The 23934-nt window shown below is 34.6% G+C and overlaps 1 long non-coding RNA gene across 1 annotated transcript; it reads left to right on the plus strand.

The window, feature by feature from the left end:
* Nucleotides 1–1015: 1015 nt before the first annotated feature.
* On the plus strand, nucleotides 1016–23728 carry LOC121410808. The gene is made up of 2 exons (XR_005969378.1): nucleotides 1016–1385; nucleotides 23290–23728. It is a non-coding gene; the product is annotated as an uncharacterized LOC121410808 (long non-coding RNA).
* Nucleotides 23729–23934: the final 206 nt, after the last annotated feature.

Here is a 23934-nt window from a genome sequence, read left to right on the forward strand (position 1 = left end):
AGGAGGTGCTCTTGTTCATTTTTTTTCTCCAGTCTTCCTTTTCTTTATCTTATTTTTCATCATAATTTTCACCATTTTCTTCGTAATCATCATCATCATCATCATCATCGCCACCTACTTCTACTACCACTACTACTTCTACTACTACTACTACTACTACTACTACTACTACTACTACTACTACTACTACTATACTACTACTAGTACTACTACTATTACCATTGGCGGCGGAAGCCAAAATTTTTAGGAGGGGACAACCAAAAAAAATTTTGACAAGCCCCCCCAAAAAAAAAGGTTCTCAACGCAAAAATTTTAGGGGGGGCGTAGGAAAATAAATTGACAAGCAAAAAAAAAAAAAAAAAAAAAAAAAAAGTTCATCAAAACCAAATCTAGGGGGGGGGGACCGTCCCCCCCTCCTCAAATTTAGGGGGGACACGTCCCCCCGTCCCCCCCGCTTCCGCCGCCTATGACTACTACTACTACTACTAGTACTACTACTATACTACTACTACTACTGCTACTGCTGCTGCTGCTGCTGCCGCTGCTTCATTTTCCTCTTCCTCCTGTATTTCATTTCTTCTCTAACCTTCTCTATTTGATTATCACAAATAACATTTCGCTTTATTTCATGACACAAACAAATGGCAAATAGTCTACCCTTTCATCCGCCTTTTATCTTGACAACTCCAAATAGAAATAAAGGCAAACAATAATGTGTATGCACAATTATGTTTAGTTCCATTTTGCCCCCCCCCCTCCCTCCTCTCTCTCTATTTCTCAATGTCTTTCTTGCTTCTCTTCTCTTCTCTTCTCTTGTATTCACTCTCAATTTTGTCCTTACCCTTTCTCTTTCTTCATCTCCTTGCTCAAGACAAGAAGCCATTTAAATGCATTCACCAAGAGAGAACAGTATACGCCACGTAACAAACATGCGCAGTCGGTGGCTCTTAACCGTCTTTACGTCTCTCTCCCTACCAAAGAGGCGCCACCAGCAATGAAAGTACACGCCCACTGCCATGGCGTAACTCCCCTGAAAGAAACATAACCGCGAAGCTTTAGAATCGTTGGCAATCACTCTCACAACTTACAACCACCAACCACCATCTTAACGAGCTGTCACGTTTAACGTACCTTCACTGCGGACACAACACCTAGCACTTTGGCAACCGATCTTCTTTAGAAAAATATCAAATCTTACAATTCGAATTTTACGTCCTTTTTAACAATCATATACTATTTTAAAGTATAGACCTATTGTGTCATCGTCTTTGCTTCCATTTTCCTAGTCATCGAAGCATCATCTAGAGGCTAGTTTTTCCCTTGGCCAGGCAGGAAAACAACTCAAACTTCACTTTCTCCACCCTCAATTTCACGCTTGTTTACAGGTGAGAACTATATTCTAAATTTACAATTATCTTACCAGTTCATATAATATTGACGCCAAAAGCTATTTCTCATCATGTTCTACTCTACTAGTATTGAAATTAATTTTTTGGCAGTGAATACATCTAAAATTCTATTTTGAAGATTGTAATAAGATACTCAGTAAATAAAGACAAGAAAATGAAAATGAGGTCGATAATGACCTGATGATAAAATAAAAATGAAGATCTGTCTATCATCTATCATGAAAAACAGAATGCTGTATGTGCTTACCTCTAAATCTGAACGGAGGGTGCAGCTATTGTCTTTGATTTTATGATGGTAATACATGTACGTCTAGATGCTGAAGACTGTGCACAGTGGCGGCGACTGTTAAACCTGCAGCCCCTACCTAGGCTGCCTTGCCTCTGGTCTTTGCAGGCTTTTAACCGTCGATTTTTTTTTTCATTTTTTCGATCAATGTTGTTTGCAAATAAAGTAGACATGAAAAAAAATCGATTGAATCTATTGAAATACGGCAACCACTTGAAGATGACTTGTCTTTTTAACTTAAGAACATAGACTCCTTTTTTTTTTATTAATGATTACGATTGATTTAATTATGTGTAAGTTTTTACTGCGTAAAAGAAAGAGACAGTGACTAAGTAAGAACTGCCACAGCGTACAGAGAACGCAGCGAGAACTTTAATTGACGTGGTGGCATCTGCATGAACTTCGTGGACATAATATCAAAAGTCCACGTATCTTGAGCGCGTTTGAATAGAGTACAGCGTTAGAAAATTTATCCTCAAAATTAAAAGAAGTTACTGCAGCAGAGTATAGAACACCTGTAATCTTACCGGATTGTGTAATCTTACAAATTTCCTTGAATAAAACACCTTTTCCCCTTTTTAAACAGACCTGTTCTGTTAAATTTTCTGAATTTACAGAATGATTCTGTTGCTTTCTCAAAATCTTCTATTTTTTCTGTAAAATCAGGGTTTTTTAACAGTGTATAGTCACAGTATAACAAATATCTTTATACATCGTCATCGACGTAGTATATAGGCCTCGCGGACACAAAAGAACGTAGCAACAACTCATTTTATGCCCAGTGAACTGCAACTGCAGTCTACACACACATATTCAGACATCACTACGTTCAAACGATGTTCGTAGCGGAACCGTTTCGATGCGGCATGCGCGAACAATAAACTTTGTAGGGACACCACTAAAAACGTGACATACAGTGAACACATTTCGACAAACAACGGAGTTGGCGCGATTTATTCTTATTTCAGTTACGCGTATAGAGGGAACTTCATTCGGTTTATAGGAGCACCCCAAAAAACGTTTACCCAATACTGGGTAAAATGGGAACACATCATGGTTGTGTAAAAAAAGATATTTTTAACTTTTTACGCAATGCTGCGGTAAAATAGCCGAATATGGGTGTAAAGAAAAATACCCAGAAAAAAAGCATGTTCCCTTTCTACCCCAAATTGGTTAAATTTTACTCACAAATTTTAGAGTGAGATATACCTACTACAGGCTTATCTTTTTTGATAAATCCCTCGTTTTAATTTTGGCACTATGGTTTTATGTAATTTGTATGATTATCACTATGTAAGAACATTTTATTTATATCACAACGATCATCTTTTTAATTATTGAATTATGATTGATTGATTGATTGATTGATTTTATTCGTCAAGAATATCACAAGATATTACAATGAAATTGAAGAATACCTTGACAGGATAGCCCATGAAAGCCGAAAGGCTTATTTCCAATGGGGTCCTATAGTTAGTATAAAACATTAACATATTGTAACAAAACTGGAATATGGTAACAAAAATAATAAAATACATACATACATATCCATCAGTCAAATAATAAGCAAACATCTGAAGCAAACAACAATCCTCTTAATACGTAAAACAAGATTATATTTTAACATGCCCTAATGTATACATTATCTAAAATAGTAGAAACCAACAGTACAAAATGTGTGATTTCTAATGGTAATATTGCTCCCGAGTAGCTTCCAGTTTTAGGTGCTTCTTTAATGCACTCTTAAACTGAGAAAATATTTTAACTGCTTTTACTTTATTGGGAAGAGCATTCCAAGATTGGATGCCATTAAAGTAAAAAGTGTTCCCTATATGTCCTTCACGTTTTGGCAATATAAAATTAAAATCACTATTTCGAGTACCGTACCTATGGATATTTGATACAAACCTTTTGTTAATTCTACTTCTAAGAAATACATGGTTGTCTTCTTTATTTCGTCCTTTGATTATTTCAACTGACGCATAACAAATACGCCTTATGAAAAGATGTGTCTTAGACCCCCCCCCCGATAACTATAGATATTCTCATCATAAATGAGTTAGGCGTAATATGTTTTAAAAATTGCAAATAATTGTGAATTTTAGATTCTCTTATTTCATGTGATATAACTAACTGATGATTTCCCATTCGCGCATGAGGGGGTAAGAGCAGTTTGAAGAAAGGATATCACCCAAAAGTATTTTTTAGACGGTATCTGTATATCAAAAATAAATTCTCATGCCTATAATGTTTCATAATATGCCCTTTGATACCCCAATCAAAGATAATGACCGAAGAATTGCACAAGTTTTTTAATGATACTTGCGTTTCCGTAATTTAATGAAACAATGCACCTTTGAAATTCAATTCAATAAAAATAATGATCGAGACCATATATGAATAATGGTTGCAATGGCATAGTTAACTAAATAATTTTTATGCATGGCTGATCGTCAAACAAAGCATACTAATAAGTCTGACATTTAGCCTTTAAAATGTCTTCGTTTTATAATATTATGGATAGTGTAAATTTTGTCATTTTTTGCAAAGAGATATGAATATACTCCATTTTCTTTTCGTGATTAGTTTTTTTAGTAGACGAATGAATAACATATATCAACATTTGGCAGGTTTGGGTTTCAGTGCATTTTCATGCAGCTTTGGAAATATAGCTGCATCCAACCCACTTAAAAAACAGTTAAAGTCCATTTTCTGCTTTCACCAATGGTAATTTCTTGCTGAGTAAACTATGTTTATTTATACAACTGCATGCTCATTTTCAGTTCAAGTAAGTTTCTATGAAGGTAAACTCAGGTTATCATAATTAATAAGTCTTTATCATGTCTGGTGAAGTTATGATCGGCTTTGATAAGTGTTTAATATGAATAAGAAAAATTCATCTTTTCTAATGTCAAAGGATTAAGATTCAAATTCTTTAGCGTCAAATTCAAATCTTTAAGGTTGAATCTATTGGCTCGTCTCTAATCACAGCCAATGGGGACTATTTCATAAAGACTTTTATAACTTTACCATTACCTTGGAACCGTGTTTGTGATTGGCTTCCCTAATCCTGTTACCATGGAAGCTGCAATGAATGCCAAAGTTATGATTGTAACTCTTTATGAAACCGATCCCACGGTCCCGCTGCATATAAAAAAACTTACTTATATGGTAATTTTGCCATCCAATTGTAACTTACATGGAATCATTGATTTTGATTGGCTGATGAGCATTATTGTCATGGTAGTTACCATTGGATATCAAAGTTACCAGATTCTATTTTTTAAGCCTATGATATTTAGTGATGGGGATGTGTCATAATGTCAGCTTGGGTTTAATGGATTGTTTTCAAGTTGTAATAAAGGTATCCAATCACTTAATGGTTTGACCGACAATTATTGATATTTAACATCCATTACCATTATTTGATTCCTGGATCCCATAGACTAGGATTGAATGGGCTTTACAAAATTTAATCGAAATTGACCTGGGATAAGTCTAAAATAATATATATATATATATATATATATATATATATATATATACATATATATATATTGAACAAATTATTGTGATTTTTCTTCAATATTTATATTAATAAAGTTGTGCGAATACACTTTTGTAAATATAAAACAAAATGAATTTGTATGATGTATTTCAAAACTGATTAAAATCTTCCTAACAAAGATGCCATTTTTAATAGGTAAAGTCTATAATTAATTGAATATATTTGTAAATAATTGGCATACAATCGTAATGAGATATAATTTATAATTTTGATTGGTAAAAAAGAAGTCAAAATTTCAATTATTCAATTCCAAAATAAAACAATTGAAATTATTGCGTATTTTACATTCGGTATCATAACTGAGAGAGAGAGAAAAAACAACAACAATAGTCCTATAGTCTGTCCGAATAGCATATCTAGGCTTTGCATTATGACATCCGGGAAGATATCCAGTTCGCCCCCCCCCCATCGCTTCTAGACTGCGTTATAACCTCCATTATGATAAGCAAGGGTGAAGTGTTTGACCAAGGGGTGAAATCCTAATTGAATTTGACCAATACATTTTCTTGAGCATTTTGTCCATGAAACAAAACATATTTTAAAGGATTTTAAATATTGTGAGTAAAATAGGTAACCTGGAAACTCAATGTATAATTTTTACAAGAAAAACAATAGAAAATATTCCGTATAATATTAAAAATCTCATGCCCCCTTGATACGGCACTGGACTGTCTAAAATATTTGGTGGAATGCACCCACATTCAACCTCTTTGGAATGACGTGATTAAATATGAAATATTAAATATTAAATAAATATGAAAATACATGATAACATTTATTTACACCATGTGAAAGAATGTTTGGATACAAAGACGATAGATTTGTGACTTATATTTTTTCTTTTAATGAAATATTTTATTTATATTTGTAAATTCAAAATATAACCCTCCCACCTACCAAGCTATTAAAATTCATTTGAATGTTAATAGAGAAACAGGATAGCCAAAAAGCAAGGTAAACTAACTCTTCATTTCCGCAAATTGAGATTTGAGCTGTAATTTGCTGTGAATGTTCATGGTAATCTTTATTAATATTTATGTATTGAAATTCGCGTCGCTCTTTTATTCTTTTTTTTTATTCAATTTTTGTTCATATTGTATTGTATGTGTAATATTTCATGTAATTGTTTTTTGATTGTTGTAAACTTATTTTATCAATAAAAACTGAATTATACAAAAAAAATGATGGGTGTTTCTATGAAAGAGTAACCTACCCCTTTTAAACACAATATTGCCTAAATTATACCAAGTTTATTTTGAAAAAATTTACATTTTAATTCTGTAAGGCGCTTAATATATACCTAAAATGTTTCTAAGCGCACAATAATCTCCAAACTTTCGAAGCAAGTTGTCTGCATGGCGCATCTTTGCATGCAAATACTCTTGTAGTTTGTTTTGGTAAAAGCCTCCTCCCAAATTGATCCAATTTACGTCATTTCCTAACCGTAAATGTTGTCGCCTGATAACCAGTCTTTTCATTATGTCTGTCAATTATGTCACCATGCATGACACGAATCCAATAAACAACATAGTGAATAGGGATTGTATTAAGATGTGTTAGTAGAGGTAGCTCAGGCAAAGTCAGATGATCAGTTTCAACTGAAAATCTGTCTATATAGTTTCGGTCAAGACTATCAATCGAATCATATTTTGTTCCACGTTTCAAGTTGGTCTGGGATATTTTATTACACACAGTATAGTCAATTCAATACAGGGCTACATGTTGTTTTGAGAAAATTTTGTAATGGTATCCATTAAAAGTCTATCTGCCATCAACTTGCAAACTCCAAGTTCTAAATAATTCACGACATCACCATTTCCCCCCAAATCGTTTCCAAGGAACGCAACGAACCCCTCATATCCGCCGCAAATTTCATTCCAGCCCATCTTCATTGATGTAATGAAAAGCTATAAACAGTAGTAGTATCTAATAAGACTTAGTGTAATGCATTCACACGGCGAATCTCAATTCAATATGGCGTAGATTAATTCTTTTGATTGAATATAGTTTTAGTTCATTTATTTCCTATATTTTGGAATTAAAATCTGTCATATCGATCAATGTAATTTGAAGGCACCTTACGTGTGTTTGTTGGGGATTTTTTCACGATCTTGTTTCTTTCTATGCAAGTCTGAAAATTTTTGATCCACTTTTCGAATTGCTAATTATACTGAATATACATTATCAAGAACGTTATCTGTTAATAAACTCCCCTTCTCCATGCAGTCCCCAGCCATGCTCTCTGTCCAATACCCACATACTGTTGGACACTATTGTTTTATTGTGAATTCCCATGCATATGCAGTGGATAATATCGGCCTAAACTGTTCCTAGGAGAGGTTTTCTTATAAATTTACATGATTTGTGTAATTGTGTCATGTTGTACAAATATAAATAAGTTTTGGTCTAATTTTAAACAAGATTTTACTATTTTATTGAATTGAATCATAAGAAAGTAATAAAATCTACAAGACAGAATGTATAACGTTAACTGAATTATGCTTTAAAAGGAAAGAATTTAAAAAAAAAATCTTAAAAATAAAGCGGGGAAGGTCTCTACAAAGTAATATAAGGATATATTAATATGATCGTATGCATGAAAGCAAAAATATCAGAAATTAATCATAATACTATTCAAATACCGACAGTCCAAACAACATTCCTGATAATGTAAGGGATACATGATTAAAATCCTACCATCAATCAAAGACTTGAATTGAAGAGACTACATGAAATAAATTCAAAAGAAAAATATCTTGACATAAATTAAAAATAATAAAAGATACAGATGAATCGGAATCGCTGTATTCAGAGCCTCTTTCTAGATTCGATCATTTTAACTTTTTTTTTCTTAAAGTGCAGAAAATGGAAAATGTAAATTGTTACACTGCTTAAATAAACCAGATAATGCTTGGTGAAGATGAAAGTTATTCACATTACAGGGGCCGCGGCGGAAACGGGGGGGGGTTACTGCAGGGGCTTCAGCCCCCGCCCCCTGTACTTCTTTCCCCAAAACCATATACAAAAAACGTAAAATGACCATCTGATTATTTTTGCATGGTCAGCCCCCTCCCCACCACTTTTGGTTCAGCCCCCACTTCAAAATCTTTCAGCGGCCCTGCATTATCAGTCGACAGTCAGTGCTATAAATGGATTAGTTTATAGGAGAGTAAAATTTGTCATCATTAAAGCGTTAGAGGGAATTAATTTGTGATATTCATTTGAAAGAAAAAAAAAATAACAATGCAAAGACGAAAACCTTAAAAGTAGTTTGCTCTTGGTTTAGTTTTGTTTTGTTTATTCAGACTCTATCACGGTCAAATGGAGACATTCTTTAAGAGAGCTATTAAAGGGACGGTCCGGGCTGAATTTTAAAATTTATCAATATTTTGTAAAAAAAAAAAACAGTTATATGCACGTCGTTATGAATATTCACTAGGTGGGCTGATGATGTCATATCCCCTCTTGTTCTTTTGTATGTAACATTTAGTGTTACTGCTTCTAAAGAATGGAACAACATATCCACTTTCATTAAATCATCAAACTCTTCAGATCAATTCAAGAAACTTCTAAAAACATACCTCTTTTCCGATTAATTTCTTTTGAATGTATTTTTATTGTAAGTATTATGTACTCTTGTTTTAAACTCGTTTGTAAACGCTTTGATATAGTTAACTATGGAGAGCGTACTAAATGCTAGTTATTATTATTATTATTTTATATTATGATATTAGGTTTATTCAAAAGAACTAAAACAATGGGACTGACAACTGATTAAGTGCATTAGTTATTTATTGCCGCAACTTATTTTGTTATAATGGAGGCACATCATTTACACATGTATGAAAAAATAAAACATTTATGATTTCATGTAATAACATAAGAAAAAGGAAAGTGTAGATGTGACATCATCAGCCCACCTAATGAATATTCATGACGATGTGCATATAACTGTTTTCACAAAATATTGATAAACTTTGAAATTCAATAACTTCGCTATTTGTTATCCGATTTTGATGAAATTTTCAGCATTTTGCTCCGTGAATTTTACTCTATTTAATGAAAAATAAATATATCCAGCCTGAACCATCCCTTTAAATAAACCGAATCAGATTGGTATACAGACTTCACAACGTCTAACGTGCACATAAATAAAAAACTCAATGCATACAGGGGCATATACTTTTTTGTAATATTTAATACTAAAAATTAACAGTTTTGTATAGGTGGTAATTATACGACCATCCCCGAAATAAAATCCAATTGTCAAGTGAGATTATCCCTTTCCTGGTTGCACCATATAAAGCGTGCCCTATATAACCCGGGCCTATAACAAGTGTTCCAAACCACATGTCCAATCGAATAAAAAGAGTAAATCAATCAAGCATATATAATTCTTACAACTTCACACGAAACTGAAGTATGATAAATCAGAAACATGATCACGTATACACTATTAAATTATCATATGAACTAAAAATTTTCGTCCTAAAATGAAATCACGGTCTGACTGCATTTGAAAGTGTAATATGTTATCTTGTATGTGATAAATACAAAGCAAACGGTAAACATGGTAAATGTTTGACATTATCAGCGGGCTCATTTGCAAAATCATCTTGTTATATGCATATTCATTACAGCATTGTTTGGGGATATTAATCAATATGTCATAATATGATAACTCCTTACATCCGATATGGATTAGATAATCTGAGATATGCTCATACTTAATATGAAATATTATTATTCACGATATCCGAACTGAACACACAATATTAAGTCAATATCAGCACTAGTAATTGCCGTCCACTGTCAAGCTTCGATCAGACTCATCTTAAAAGTATTGGAGGAAAAACGCGCATTCATGTTTATGCCAATGTGATGTCATATACCTGATCAATACAGGATACGCCCACACCTGAAAATAATAACAATGATAGATAATAAAAAGTATTTTGTACATTCCCACCATAAAGATAAGAAATATAATGATAATGATGAAGTCTTGTTTTAAATGGGGTGCTGTAACAAATAATGTTGAAAATGTCTATTCGTAAGTTGATTGGGTCGCACTTAAAATTTCCGTTGATAAAATAATATAATTCAATAGCACAATATTAAACTAATTCATACAAACTGTAATCTCTCATAGATCTATGTAATGAATCGAAAATTAATGACTTGGAATGCATTTTACTGTGCCAAATTGGGAAAGAATTAAGTCTCTGTCGACAGTACCTTATTAATCATGCAGTTGTGGTTTGATTCTTAGCTCATAGTTTCCAAGATACACGATAAAAAAGTATTCTTCTTTCCACCACAGCCCACAAAATTTACGAGGGAAGACGTTCTATTTAAGGCAGGTATCGTTCAATCAGTAGACATTTAGAATTAAAAGTAAAGTTGGACTTAACTATGCCTTATTAATACTTGGAAGATAGATAAGCACAATGTTGTAGTCATCAGAGAAATAATTCAAACTTAAAGAAAGCAGTCATGCAGTTTCCTTTTCTGTTAGCCAAGTGTTGCCATACACATTACCAGCGGCAAACGATAGAGCAGTTTGCATAAGACGATTAGGGAAAATGATTAAAAAGATATACCACACAATGAACTTAATTCCGGAGTACCGCAATTCCTCTGGTTATTCTTTGGCGTCTTCTCAAGACTAGGCCCCTTCAGTGGCGTAACAGGCGGGGGCAGGGGGGCAAAAGGGGGGAGAAAGAAAGGGAAAGAGGGAAGGAAAGAGGGAAAGGAAAGAAGGAAAAGGAAAGAGAAAGGGAAAAGTGGAAAGAAAATGGAAAAGGAAGGAAAGCGGGAAGAAGAACGAAAGAAGAACATTTGAAAAAGAACAAATCATTCCGAAATAGATCTATGTAGTGCAATATCATGATGGGAAATAAATCAAAAGATGACAAAATGGCAAACAATAGCGGGAAATAAAGGTAGCATAGAATTAGTCAAAAGCTAAATTGGAAAAAAAGAAAAGGGACAAGAAATGAAAACGACCGGGCTGACGAGGATAGAAAATAAAGAGCGGGAAGAAAGATGAACTGCATACAACATTGTGCTATTGCCTTGCAAATAAGCTACCGGGGCGATGTCCCAGACCCCAAGCAGTGTAGGGGCTCTTCATCTATGACCTTCAAATGGCTCTATTACGCCCCCTGTAGGGACCCTTCCTACATTAAGCTTTATCTTCAATCACTGGCGTACAGGCGCGGGGGTCTTGGTTCAACACCCAAGAGGAAATAAAAGAAATTATGGGAGACAACGTGTAATGACATGAATGGGAACAATGCAATGTGTTATTTGCTGAATATAATGGAGAAATCTATCACATAATTAGAATTTGATTTCAATAGGCAATTTTTTTTCCAGCTCGCTTTGCTCGCTTGCGACTTAATTTTTTTTAAACAAATTTTCCCACATTGCTGTTTTGCCCCCTCAAAATATTTGGTTCAACTGGGTTGAATAGATGTGTTGCGTAAAAGCTATATTCTGTATATACCCGCGATTTCATTAAATAGTGGCAATCTGCGAGGTTTAAATGGCTTTGATATCAAGAAGTTCGGGGGCTCCGCCCCAGACACCAACCGCATAGCACTGTCGTATACGAGTATGGAAGGGTTGGGCCATGGTCCCAAAATTTCTACCAAGAAAAAAAGGAGGAAAGAAAAGCAAAGGAAAAGTGTAGGATATGATTTTATTTACTGAATATAATGTAAAAAAATATCTCATAGTTAGATTCTCATGAAAAGGTGATTTTATTCTCGCTCGCTTGGGACTTATATTAAGCAGCCTTTTAGCACATTCGCCATACTGCGCCCCTCGTTTTTTTTTTTACTCTGCACGCTACTGCCGCAAATAATCCTGTTCACAGTGGCGTACAGATAACAAAAAAAAAGGAATGGAAAGAGAGAAGAGTGAAATATATTCTCTGGATATCATGTCAAAATATATCACAAAATTTGATTTTTTGTCAAATTTTTTGCTCGCTCGCTTTACCCGCTCGCTCGCAATATTTTTTTAAAAGATAAATTCTGCCTGATACGAAATGTCTGGCCCTCTCAAAATCGTCGCCTCGTTAAACCATTACGCCTGTTCATACCATGATATGACCGGGAAATTTTTGGCTCTTGCCCCCCTGGCCACCGACCCCTGTTACGCCGCTGGCCCCTTATTCATAATATTTGTTTTTGTGGGTTTTTATGATGGTTTTATAACATGCCAGAAAATATCATAATATGCAAATTATCCTTCTCATGACGTTGCATTTTTTTGGTTCTTATCATTATTCTAATTGGCAATCGTGTTTCACGGACGAGCAGTTTTTATTTATGAAACAAGAAAATATTTCGATCTTTATAATTTCCTCTTTGGATTTAATGTGGCGTGCGCAGGATGTGTGATTATGCGTGTGAGGGTGGATTCTATCTTTCACCCTACCGATGTGACATATTGAAAGGCTAAAGAAGTCGAACATTGTAGAATGCATGCTGCAGAAATATAGTTACTATAGTGATAACACCGATGAGAGTAAAAACAATGGTAATTGTTGATAAAATTATTGATACATATATTATGATGTGGATATTAATTATTATGATGATGCTGATGCTGATGACAATGATAACATCAAACAAAAGCTATGTTTTCAGCAATATAACGTTCGCTGATATCTATGAGTGAACAACGTCTGTCTGTAGTGAAATGATCTGCATTCTCCAGAATTTTGCTAATATTTAAATGATAAAATGCATCAATTTTATAGTAAATATCACTTCTCGTGATAGACGTGTTACCGTACTTCGACCGCTAATCAAAGCGATAGACAAGGGTGTAGTGTTTATGATCGCCAGACTTGATGGCCTGAGCTCTAATTCTTAAGTTGATGGTTTCATAACGGAGATGTACTTCCTGCATGGTTATATTTTTTCCTTTGTCTTTTTGTAACCCTCGCGTGAAAGTTAGAAGAAAGGATGACTTAAAAACGTATTGAATTTATAAGGAAACAGGAGGCATGCAGCACATGCTTTGAATATTTGGACCCATGCACGTAAGACCTTTCATTATGTACCTATTTTGAAATATCATTCAATATGAGCTCCGCTAATTAATCTTTTTGGATATTAAATTTCAATTATTTTGATAAAATTGAAATCGAACAATATATTCAAGTGATGATTATTCATTTTCTGCTTTGTCTTACTGTTAAATCATGCCTCATTTATTCCCATGAAATCAGTCGTTGAATACTCTTTAACATGCACAATTTGGGTTTTGCGCTGAAGACGCCTTATCTATTATTCTGAAATTCCGATTCACCTGAATGCCCTTTTCCCAAATGAAATAGAAAGTCTTTCATTAAACAAACTGATACAGGCCTATATGGTTCAAATATACTTTAAACTTGAAAGGTTTACACAAGAAAAGAGACAAAGCTTTATTAATGTAAATAAGGCTTCTGCTTTCATGGCCGTCCATCGAGAATTCATATTACTTTTTAAAAAGAATGAAGGCTGATCATTGGAGAATATCAATGTTGGCATTAAGTCTCACGTCCTTTCTTTTGATATATAGGCTTATCCTGGTACTCGTTATGTATACTACACGATTTTATCTTCACACCCATATCGTCTTTTTTAATCATCACTTTCACTGGACAGATTCACTTTATGTTCAGAAACCGAAACACATTATGATGCTTGGGCGGGTATTAACCGGTATTAACTTAAAAAGCATGTGCATAAGGGGAAACTTGATCACAATTAGGGGGAAATACTCAGCAGCCTTATCCGAGTTGAAAGTAAATTCTTAACAGGAAATGAGAGAACACAAAATGATATGAATAGACTTGTATCCAGTCTGATTTAGGGGTGCGTATATATAACGATGTCATATACATTCAAATTCACAATCATTTTAGAATTGAGCTATTTATAAGCTAGTATATGGTGTTAAATCGTGGCGACCTGGACTGCTTTGAGATGAACCATCGAATTCAGTCTAGTTAAAAAAATACCGATACTTAATAGACAGATACCGCTTGACTCCGTAAAATTTGTGAGTATTCCTGTGATTAATTTGTATTTCTATACACCCTTTTATGAAGTAGAGATCGATTGACCTTGACTTTCAAATCATTGAAGAATTATCATCATAGTGGGTAAAGGAATTATGTATTTTATAAAGTCTTCAATACCTTCATTGATATCGTGACTGCATTCATTTTCTCAAGTGCGGATGGAAATAACCCTTCTAGCTTCGGCGGAATTGACAGCGATATTTCTACCCCGTCGTGAGTTCGCTGACATGTTCCCCGCTAGAGCTGCGAGAGTGTGAAGCGGTGAAATACTCTGCAGAACAATACCCGCAGAAATCAATTCAATAATGGTAGGAGCCACGCACTTCTTCCTCTTTATTGTACCTCCTCAATTCTCTCGCTTGGATTATCATGAATTCACAAATCAAATACGGAAATTTCTAGCCGCCGATATTTCTCCTACTATTCCCCTCAGTTATGAATCTATATTGTTATTAATATCAAGTGCAATCGCAGTTAATTTCACATAATTTTTTTTCCTGTTCCAAGTTTTATTCGACCGGTGTGTTCCCACCCCCCACACTCCCGATGGTTTTCGGCCTCTCCTCGTACAGTGGAACCTTACATCTCGATGTTTTGTGACAATTTCCCGATTTATTTTAAATAATTCTTTGTATCTTCTAATTATTCAAACATTTAGCTCAGTGTTAAATACATTCAAGCGTCAAAATTGTTATACATGTACATTATTCGTTGGCAAAATGTGCAAAAAATAACACTGTCTATCATTACAGACCCATTTATTACAAAGAACAACACGATTAGAATGAATAAAACACACTACATAAATAATCGGAACATGATTCAAGGTGGTCAGATCTCTTCCCTAGCCTGATTTTTTTCTTTTTTTTTACAGAATCCGATGGTAAATACTTTGGATATCAAATACATTTTAACGAACAATCGTAGATGAATGTACGCCCACCAATCTTAATATGATGAAACGAAAGGTCTAATAGGAAAATAAAACTGCATGAGAAAACCTTAGTAAGTTCACCCGTCTTATTTCTTTAACACATCTGACTTTGGCCATTTTACCACTCCTCGCTCCCCTTCACGAATATGTGTTCGTCGCGAAACCACCCACATCATCGATGTTGCTCCACATCGTTGTATCAGACGGGTTTATTGCAAGTCTTGCACATCTTTTGGTACAAAGTTTTCGTATCTTCGTGACTTACTCAACACTGCCAATTTCACAACGAAGGCAGTTTAATAACAAAATTTTATTCTGGACATTCAGCCATGCTAGCTTTTATGTATGAAATTGTTCAGAACAATATAACAAAGAATAACCTGAAGTAAGGCACTTTCCGTAAATGATGGATGCACTTTCAGACAAGATTTAAGAAAAATGGAATCCAAACACTTAGTTCTGAAGACTAGAAAAACATGCTTCTCATTCATGATTTGATATAATGAAATACAAGACAATTCGTCTGGCGAAACAATTACAGCATTATTTGAATGTGTGTTAACGTATATGACAGTGAAACCCCGTGTTTTGTTCATTATATATAATTTGTACCTTTCTCCGGCAGGTATTTCATAATTTATCCATTGCAATTTTCATTGTCGTTTTGATCAATATCACAATATTTTGCTTAAATCAAATTGAACGCGCATAAATACGACGAATAATGAAGGTTGGAAACCACAAAATATTGAGACGGGAGAAAGAGAAGTTATCCAATTATATACCCTTTTACAGATGGAAACTGAGTAGAGGGGATAGGGTAGAAGAAGAAAGAGGCTAGCGATAAGAAAAACACTGACGAATGGCTAAAAATGCTAATGTGCTACTGATGACAATTCCTCCAACTTCCAATGTACTGTTTCCAACGTAGATGGGGTACTTGCATGTAAAGATGCAACTCGGGTGTTGTACTTATTCTTATGTTTGGAACTCGAAAGTACATCCATGTAGATACTGTTCTATATTTGCCACTCCAATATTTCCTATCTTACCTTATTTTGTAGGTCTAAGAGCCAAAGAAGATTTTACAATATCACCCAAATTTTAACTATAGTTTAAATGATTTCTCTTAAAAGGCGTAAATATATGCTATTTTATCGAGTCCGGTTTTATTTGGATTTGGGGGACCACTGCTGTTTTCACAATTTATAATCATTGGTATATTGGTATTATCAGTCATTGCCTGCTCATGCTCGAACAAATTCCTTTATATCATTCTCTAGCGATATGACTTCTAAAATATATTCCTATATAGGTGTTTAGTATCCCTCGTCACGCATTTTTAATAAAAATGCTAATGTTATTTTGTGGCTGGTTACTTAAACTTCATTTACCAAAATTAATGAATTATCTATAAAAGTTTATACATACACAAGCATATTGTTTTTAAATGATTGAATAAAACGAATTTAATTGAAATGAATCGAATCGAATAGAAAGTTCTTTTATTTTCCAACCAGTTAATTTTGTTTATCCGGAATAATATTTGTTTATTTTTATTATTTTATTATTATTATCATAATTTTTTTTTTTTTTGGGGGGGCGTCTTGTTTAATAAATTAGTCATACACTTCATTAACATTGTCATTAAAATGTTCAAATAAACTGCATATGGATAAACTGTGATTGGATGAATTTAAATGCCTGTAAACTACATTGATACTTTGATGACCTTTGAGTGGATGAGATCCCAAGAGTTCGCTGACTCACAACATCATCTCACCCTTTGTCTTTCAACTATTCCGTTACCTAGCAACGCGTCGTCTGCGCACCTCTTATTGCTTTATGAGCGGGATTCAGGCAACGTAATCGTGTTATTCATGATGTTTGCTCGGTGTGTATTTCCGAAGGTTTTGTTTATAATCATGAAGTTAAGGCCATGCAGGCCTAGCTACCTTGAAGTCTATTTTGGCTTTATATAGATGATACGAATAAAGGTGAATATACTTAATCGTAACGATACTTGTACTACAATTACTACTACTGCTACTACTATACTACTACTACTTCTACTACTACTACAACAACAACAACAAATATTACTACTGCTTCTTCTTCTACTACTACTACTACTACTACTACTACTACTACTGGTGCTACTACCACCACTACTACTACTACTACTACTGCTGCTACTACTGCTACTACTATACCACTACTATTAATACTACTATACTTCTGCTGCTGCTACTACTACTACTTGAATAAGAAGAAGAAGAAGAAGGAGAAAGAAAGAAAGAAAGAAGAGAAAAAAGTGGAATACTGTCTCACTTACAGCTTTTGCCAAAAATTATCATAGAATCTGTAGATTTTGAAATCAGGTCAAGTGATTTGACAAAACATCTTTGATCGTTTGTATATTTCTTGGTGTTTTTTTTTTGTTTACCTTAATACACAGCAAAAACTGTGGTGTTAACCGGTGTACATAGAGATCCACACCAGTTATTTTACACCAGTGTTAAATCGGTGGTGTTAGTTTTACACCTATAGGTGGTATTACAACACCTTTTGTTGTTACATTTACACTCTTTGGTGTTATGTTTAATCTCTAGGGTGTAATTTTAACACATCAGGGTGTGGTCCTCTAATTGGTGTCAGTTTTAACACCGCAGTTTTTACAGTGTAAAAGTTGTAACAAATCCTAATACTTGCAACTTCTATTTTGTCTGAATTTTTAAAGAGAAATGAATATGTTTTGTCTTACTCCGGTGTTGTCAGACACTTTATTATCTCCTTCCTTCTTCTTTGTACTCGTCACCAATAATCGTCATCATATACTGCGTCCTCCCCCCCCTCTCTCTCTATTGTGTAAATATTTCTTTTCGTCTGTTCTTGTCACTTCTTCTCGTCATCTAACCTTTTCTCTTCATCATCTTGCTTAAAAAAAGAAATCTTTACTCTTATTCATTCCTTCCGTACCTACTCTTCTTTAATTCCCTTATTTCTATACCAGCATTCATGTGAAACGATTCCACATACATTCATCATACTATTTACTATGAATGAGAAATAGAATTCGTGTTTCTATTTAGTATATTCTCATTGCACTGTATATTCATAAGGAATTCTTCAAAGTTAAAGGCGAATGGTTGTAAAAAACATCTTTGTTCTTGAGGCTCACAGTTTATTAATGGCATACAACAATTAGTTGCAGATGGCATATCTCTAATGTCTATTTCGGGGATACATTTTTACTCCTCCCCTCAAAGTCTTCAAAAAGGCATGGCGTCCTCTACGTTGTAATCGGTTGCCTCTTCTCGCGGCTCTGGAGAACACGGTAGTCACCAGGCGAAAATGTTCCTATTGACAAAGAAACTGTGTTTCAATGGCCTTTACAGATTGGGGCATGGTCCGATATGGGGTCATCCCACCCCCCAAAAAATACTACTAATAATAAAAAAATAAGTTAAAAGAAAATTCCACGACCAAACCAATACCAAATAATGAAACGAATAAAAAGGAGACACATTAAATGAAGAAAAGAGGATGCAATATATAATTTTCATAATACTTGGTCAAATTATATGAAGAACTCGTGAGTTTACGACCATGTCACACATGATTCTTTTCATTGTCTTAGGGCCATGATCTTCTAGCGTGAAATCAATTGACTGTAATTACTAATTCCAAATCCTTTAAACGTCTATATCTACTCATTTTTTGTTTAGATCATCGGTTCAAATTAAAGCAGTGTTGTTTTAATTTGCTTTAAAAATTAATCAAGCCAATGAATAATTTGGATAGCAGGGGAAAGAGAAATGGAAGTAAAACAGCGGATCATATATGACAAAATTATCCCCCCAAAATAATAAAAGATAAACCGCTTGACCATCGTTCGTTCGTTCATTCACTCATTCATTCATTTATTTATTATCAGTCCCTCCGCCCATCTTTATTAATTAAACAATTAATCTACCCATCTATCCGTTACTTCATTCAATCATTTGTTCATACTTTCATCCATCCATACAATATTCATTCAATCATCGATCCATCCATTCATTCATTCTTTCTTTCTCTCATTCATTCATTCATCATTCATTCATTGATTGATTGATTATTACCAGTCCCTCCGTCCATCTTTATTAATTTATCAATTAATCTACCCATCTATCCGTTAATAATTCATTCAATCATTTGTTCATTTACTTGTTCATTTATTCATCCTTTCATCCATCTATACAACATTAATTCATTCATCGATTGATTGATTGATTGATTGATTCATTCATTCATTCATTCATTCATCCATCCATCCATCCATCCATCCATCCATTCATTCATTCATTCATTCACTCACTCTCTCACCCACTCATTCGTTCGTTCGGTCTTTCGTTCATTCATTCATTCATTCATTCATTCATTCATTCATTCATCCATCCATCCATCCATTCATTCATTCATATTCGTTCACTTCTCTATTCGTTATCATTCGAGTTTTAAATATAACATCTTTCACTGGTGAAAGAAATCATTGAAACTTCAGGTTCCATGACATTTACTCGGGCGACAATAATTGCTCCGAAGGAAAATCTGCAGGTTAAGCTAAATATAAAACCAAACCTCCGAAACTAAATCAACCCAATTATTTATCTTTTCTTTATTCTGGACCAAAAATTCTATCACAGTTCTAACTCTAATCCTCTGACCTCTAATATAGATCAAGACCGGAGCTAATGTGGTGTCACTACAATGGATGACATAATGATAACCATGAGTCTTTATCATGATTGTAATTGAAGATATTTCATACACAAATACAACGATTATTGGAGGCCACACATCTCTTATAATATATCAGAAAGATAATCATTGAATAATCTGTTAGTCTAACCAAAAGGTAAATCTTATAATCAGCGATTGCACTCGCCAATGTATTGTAATCAATCTATGGTGTAATTTAAAATAATCATTTTATTTGGAATTGAGAAATCATTTAAAGTTTTCATAAAGAAAATATCACACTAATATACGCTTAATAAGTTGACCTTTGCCGCAAATTAATAATAGACCTTAATTTTGAATTTATAGGTACTTACAACATTTTCTTATCAGACATAAAATATGCTAGTATTTTTCTTTTAATATGAATTTCTTTCAGAAGTCCACTCTCTTGCTCACATAAGTGTCATCTCACTCACTACACTGAATTTTATAATGCTGGTCAGTTAGGACCAAGTATCTGCTTCAATTTCGATTACATCTATCAGAACACTCAAAGAAATAAGACAAAAATTAAAAGAACAAAACAAAACCCTTCAGAAATACCTGCTGCTAAAAATCTGTAATTCAACATGACTGTCGTTGGCCTATACGGGTTTTCTTTTTAAATGGGGTAATGCATTTTATGTAAAGCTGTTCTAAAACTTTTGTAAGAAACCAATAATGTGAATTAGATTTTGAGTATCAATAATCATCTTTCATTCCAATCATAGAAAAGTGATTCGTGTTTTTTTAATTTCTTTATGAAACCATTGATTTTTGTGGAATATTTCTCGTTAATGTTTTCATTTTCATCTAAAGACGATAAGTACTAATGCTGCAAACTTAGACAGAGGCAGTGGCATATGGCGGCGGGTGACGTAGATCAAGTAGAGGGGAAAGGGAGGAAAACAAAAGATATGAGGGAAAATGGAAGAAATAATCAAAATGTATAAAAAGGAGGGGTCAATGTATAATTCAAACAAGAGGAAAATATGACGTCATCTTAATCAAAATTTATCTAAGAGGCATAGGTAAAGATTATCCTCAACTTTTCGGACAATTCAGTGCTTGAAAAATTTGTTTTCATCAGAAATAGTTTACTTGTGATGAAATGAAAACAGCACAATAATTTGATTACAATAATGGAAGTACCAACAAGTAAGTGGCTCATCAACTCCTTTATTGCACATAATTATGCAGATCAAAGTTATCAAATTAATAACGATTCCTCTATTGAGTGCTGTACTAAGTATTCATAACTCCAAAATCAAACAAGCAAACAAATAAAATGAAATAGAAAGGCAATCGAAATCCGAAGAGGGAGAAAGAAATATAGAAACAGTCAACATTATGAATATCCATCATTGGTGACGAGATTTATATCAGAAAAATGTAAATTAGTTGGCGGGAGCCTAGGCCTTTAATAATACCGACAACTATTTATTTGGAAACAAAAAGGTAGGCCATAAAAGCGCAATTTCAATGCTAATTTCTGTAATTCCTAACATCTATAGAATCACTGGGCCGCCATTGTATTCTTTTATTTGAAATAAACATGATAAATGCAGTAGAACATTGCCAGTGTACGCGAAAAGACAGTACGTTTCATTGAAACAGGATAATTACAACCATGGCATCTCCATTCAGAGAGGATTCAAACCTTGCATGTCTGTACGCAGCGGAGGGGGGGGGGGGGGAGGGGTGCCCCCCGAAATTTTGAAAACATTATTTTTTTTTATTTTTTACAAAAAAAAATTCACACAGTACACCAAAAGTATGCACCAAATCCTTTAATTTTGCTTGGCAAAATGCAAAAGTGCCCTAGTGACAAGCTTGGTTGCTTCGCTCCCTCGGTTTTGATTTTTTCCTAAAAAGTTTATGCGTGCTGCCCCCAGCGAAAAAAATTCTGCGTGAGGCCATGAAACCTTGTCTCACGTTATAAAGGGAAAACTGAAATATTTCGCATTTCTTATAACAAAATACAAAAGAACTCTCATTACAGTAACAACCAGGTTGTGCATAACTGTTATGTGAAATTTCAATGAAGTTTTCAGCTTTATTCTTTTTTGAGTTTTTTTCTACGATATTTGATCGAATTAACTTATATGGTTGGAGTAGGCTTTCCCTTTTAAGCTGCTTTCAATGTGATATGAAAGGTCCATCGGCTGCATGCAGGCGGGTAGAGCCCATATCCTTACACTGACTGAAGTCTGACGGAAAACCGTCCCATTCGTATGTCCAGGAACTATTTTTGCATTCATACAAAATCATTTAGTTCATCTATTATTATCGTCATTAATGGAAGAAATTAGTAATGCCTCTTTTTTTTCTTCGTAAACATGGATGGATTTTACATATTATTTGCTTTGTATAAAGTTGTTTTTATTTTGTTTCTTACCGGGTATTTTGCTTTGAAGTCGTGAATCAAATCTAAAACAAAGAGTTCAACAATATACTTGGATACGTGAAAGATTCTTGTATCATTTTGATCAGCGATGCGATTCTTCTTATAGGTGACGTCACGTCATCATACCCCTTCCCTATTCGGTTCAGCTAACCAGCTGGGAAGAGTGGTAGATTGACATGCTAGCATTGATCAGTAGTGCGCATATACGGGTACACAATGATGTCGTCATGCATGTACTCAACAGGCGAAAGTGAGCGATCCGCCAAAATTGCTTGATGCTTGGGTAGAGAGAGAGAAAGAGAGATACGGCGGCGCGACTCTAAACCTTGCAGATCGTAAATTATCACCATTCAAGCAACGCACGCGCACCATCCACACCATCTCAAAATAAATGTCTCAGCATCGCAACTGATTTATTGTCACCAGTGTGTGTTGTGTGCTCCGCACCGCATTTATAGCCGTAGATATGAGCACATAGCTAAGCACGGCAATTTATTTTTTTGTTTCTTTTATTTTTGACTGCATTTCACTGAAATGATACCGAAAGAAATGATGCACGCATGCTTGTTTACACACCTTGGCGCTTACAAGAGCTCATAGTCACCAACACATCTTCATCTGTCACCTACGGGAAACTCTCCCGGCAGTGTGAGGCGAGTCCCACCGCTCGCACTTGAACCGAAGAAGGTGCACATAATTTGCTAGCACAGCACTCCATGGTACATGCTCTCCAAGACTTTTTTAATATTCGGGATGACTTATACCATTTTTTTCTGATGAATGATAGCGAATACCAGCAATAGATGATATTTTCTTCTTGCATTCCTTCGCAGACGAACTGCTTGACGCTCGCCGTATATCTCGGTTGAACAAACTCCGGGTTCTTACGGCGTATCTTCTCAGCAGTCTTAATCCTCTTACAGCAATCTAGAGGTCATCATCTGTGTCTTGAAAACACACAAGTACAGTCCTTTCAACAACGAAAACTGAAGAAAATCTGCTGTCGTCTACTGTTAAGTAGGAGACAGCGCGAGGGAGCCTTTTTTCAACCATTTCGCCAACTGGAGCAGTAAAACTGAAGCGGGAGCAGCCAGACACCAGCGGGACCGAGCTCCTGTCGTCCTCCCATCCGCATCACTTGGAAGTGGCCACCGTGGGAAGCTACGCTGAGCTAGAGGCAGGGGACCCTCAGGCTTTGGACGAGCCCAGTAGGAAGCGACTTAAAATGTCCACCGTTAGCATGGATTCGGGAAGCACCACTGGAGAAGAAGAGGTAAATCAATTTTTCTTTGCTTGTTTTGCTCCTATATAGTCTTAATGATTTTCAATCTCACCCCTAGTGCAAAAAAAAAAAAAAAAAAAAAAACCGGGAGCCCCCAACTTGGCAACCACATCATAGTTATACATTTCCGTTTATTTCTGCCACCCTAATATTAATTTCAACTTAATATTTCTTGAATATCATTCATGTACGTTTA

Source organism: Lytechinus variegatus, chromosome 3 (genome assembly GCF_018143015.1).
Source record: "Lytechinus variegatus isolate NC3 chromosome 3, Lvar_3.0, whole genome shotgun sequence".
In the NCBI taxonomy this organism is placed as follows: Eukaryota; Metazoa; Echinodermata; class Echinoidea; order Temnopleuroida; family Toxopneustidae; genus Lytechinus; species Lytechinus variegatus.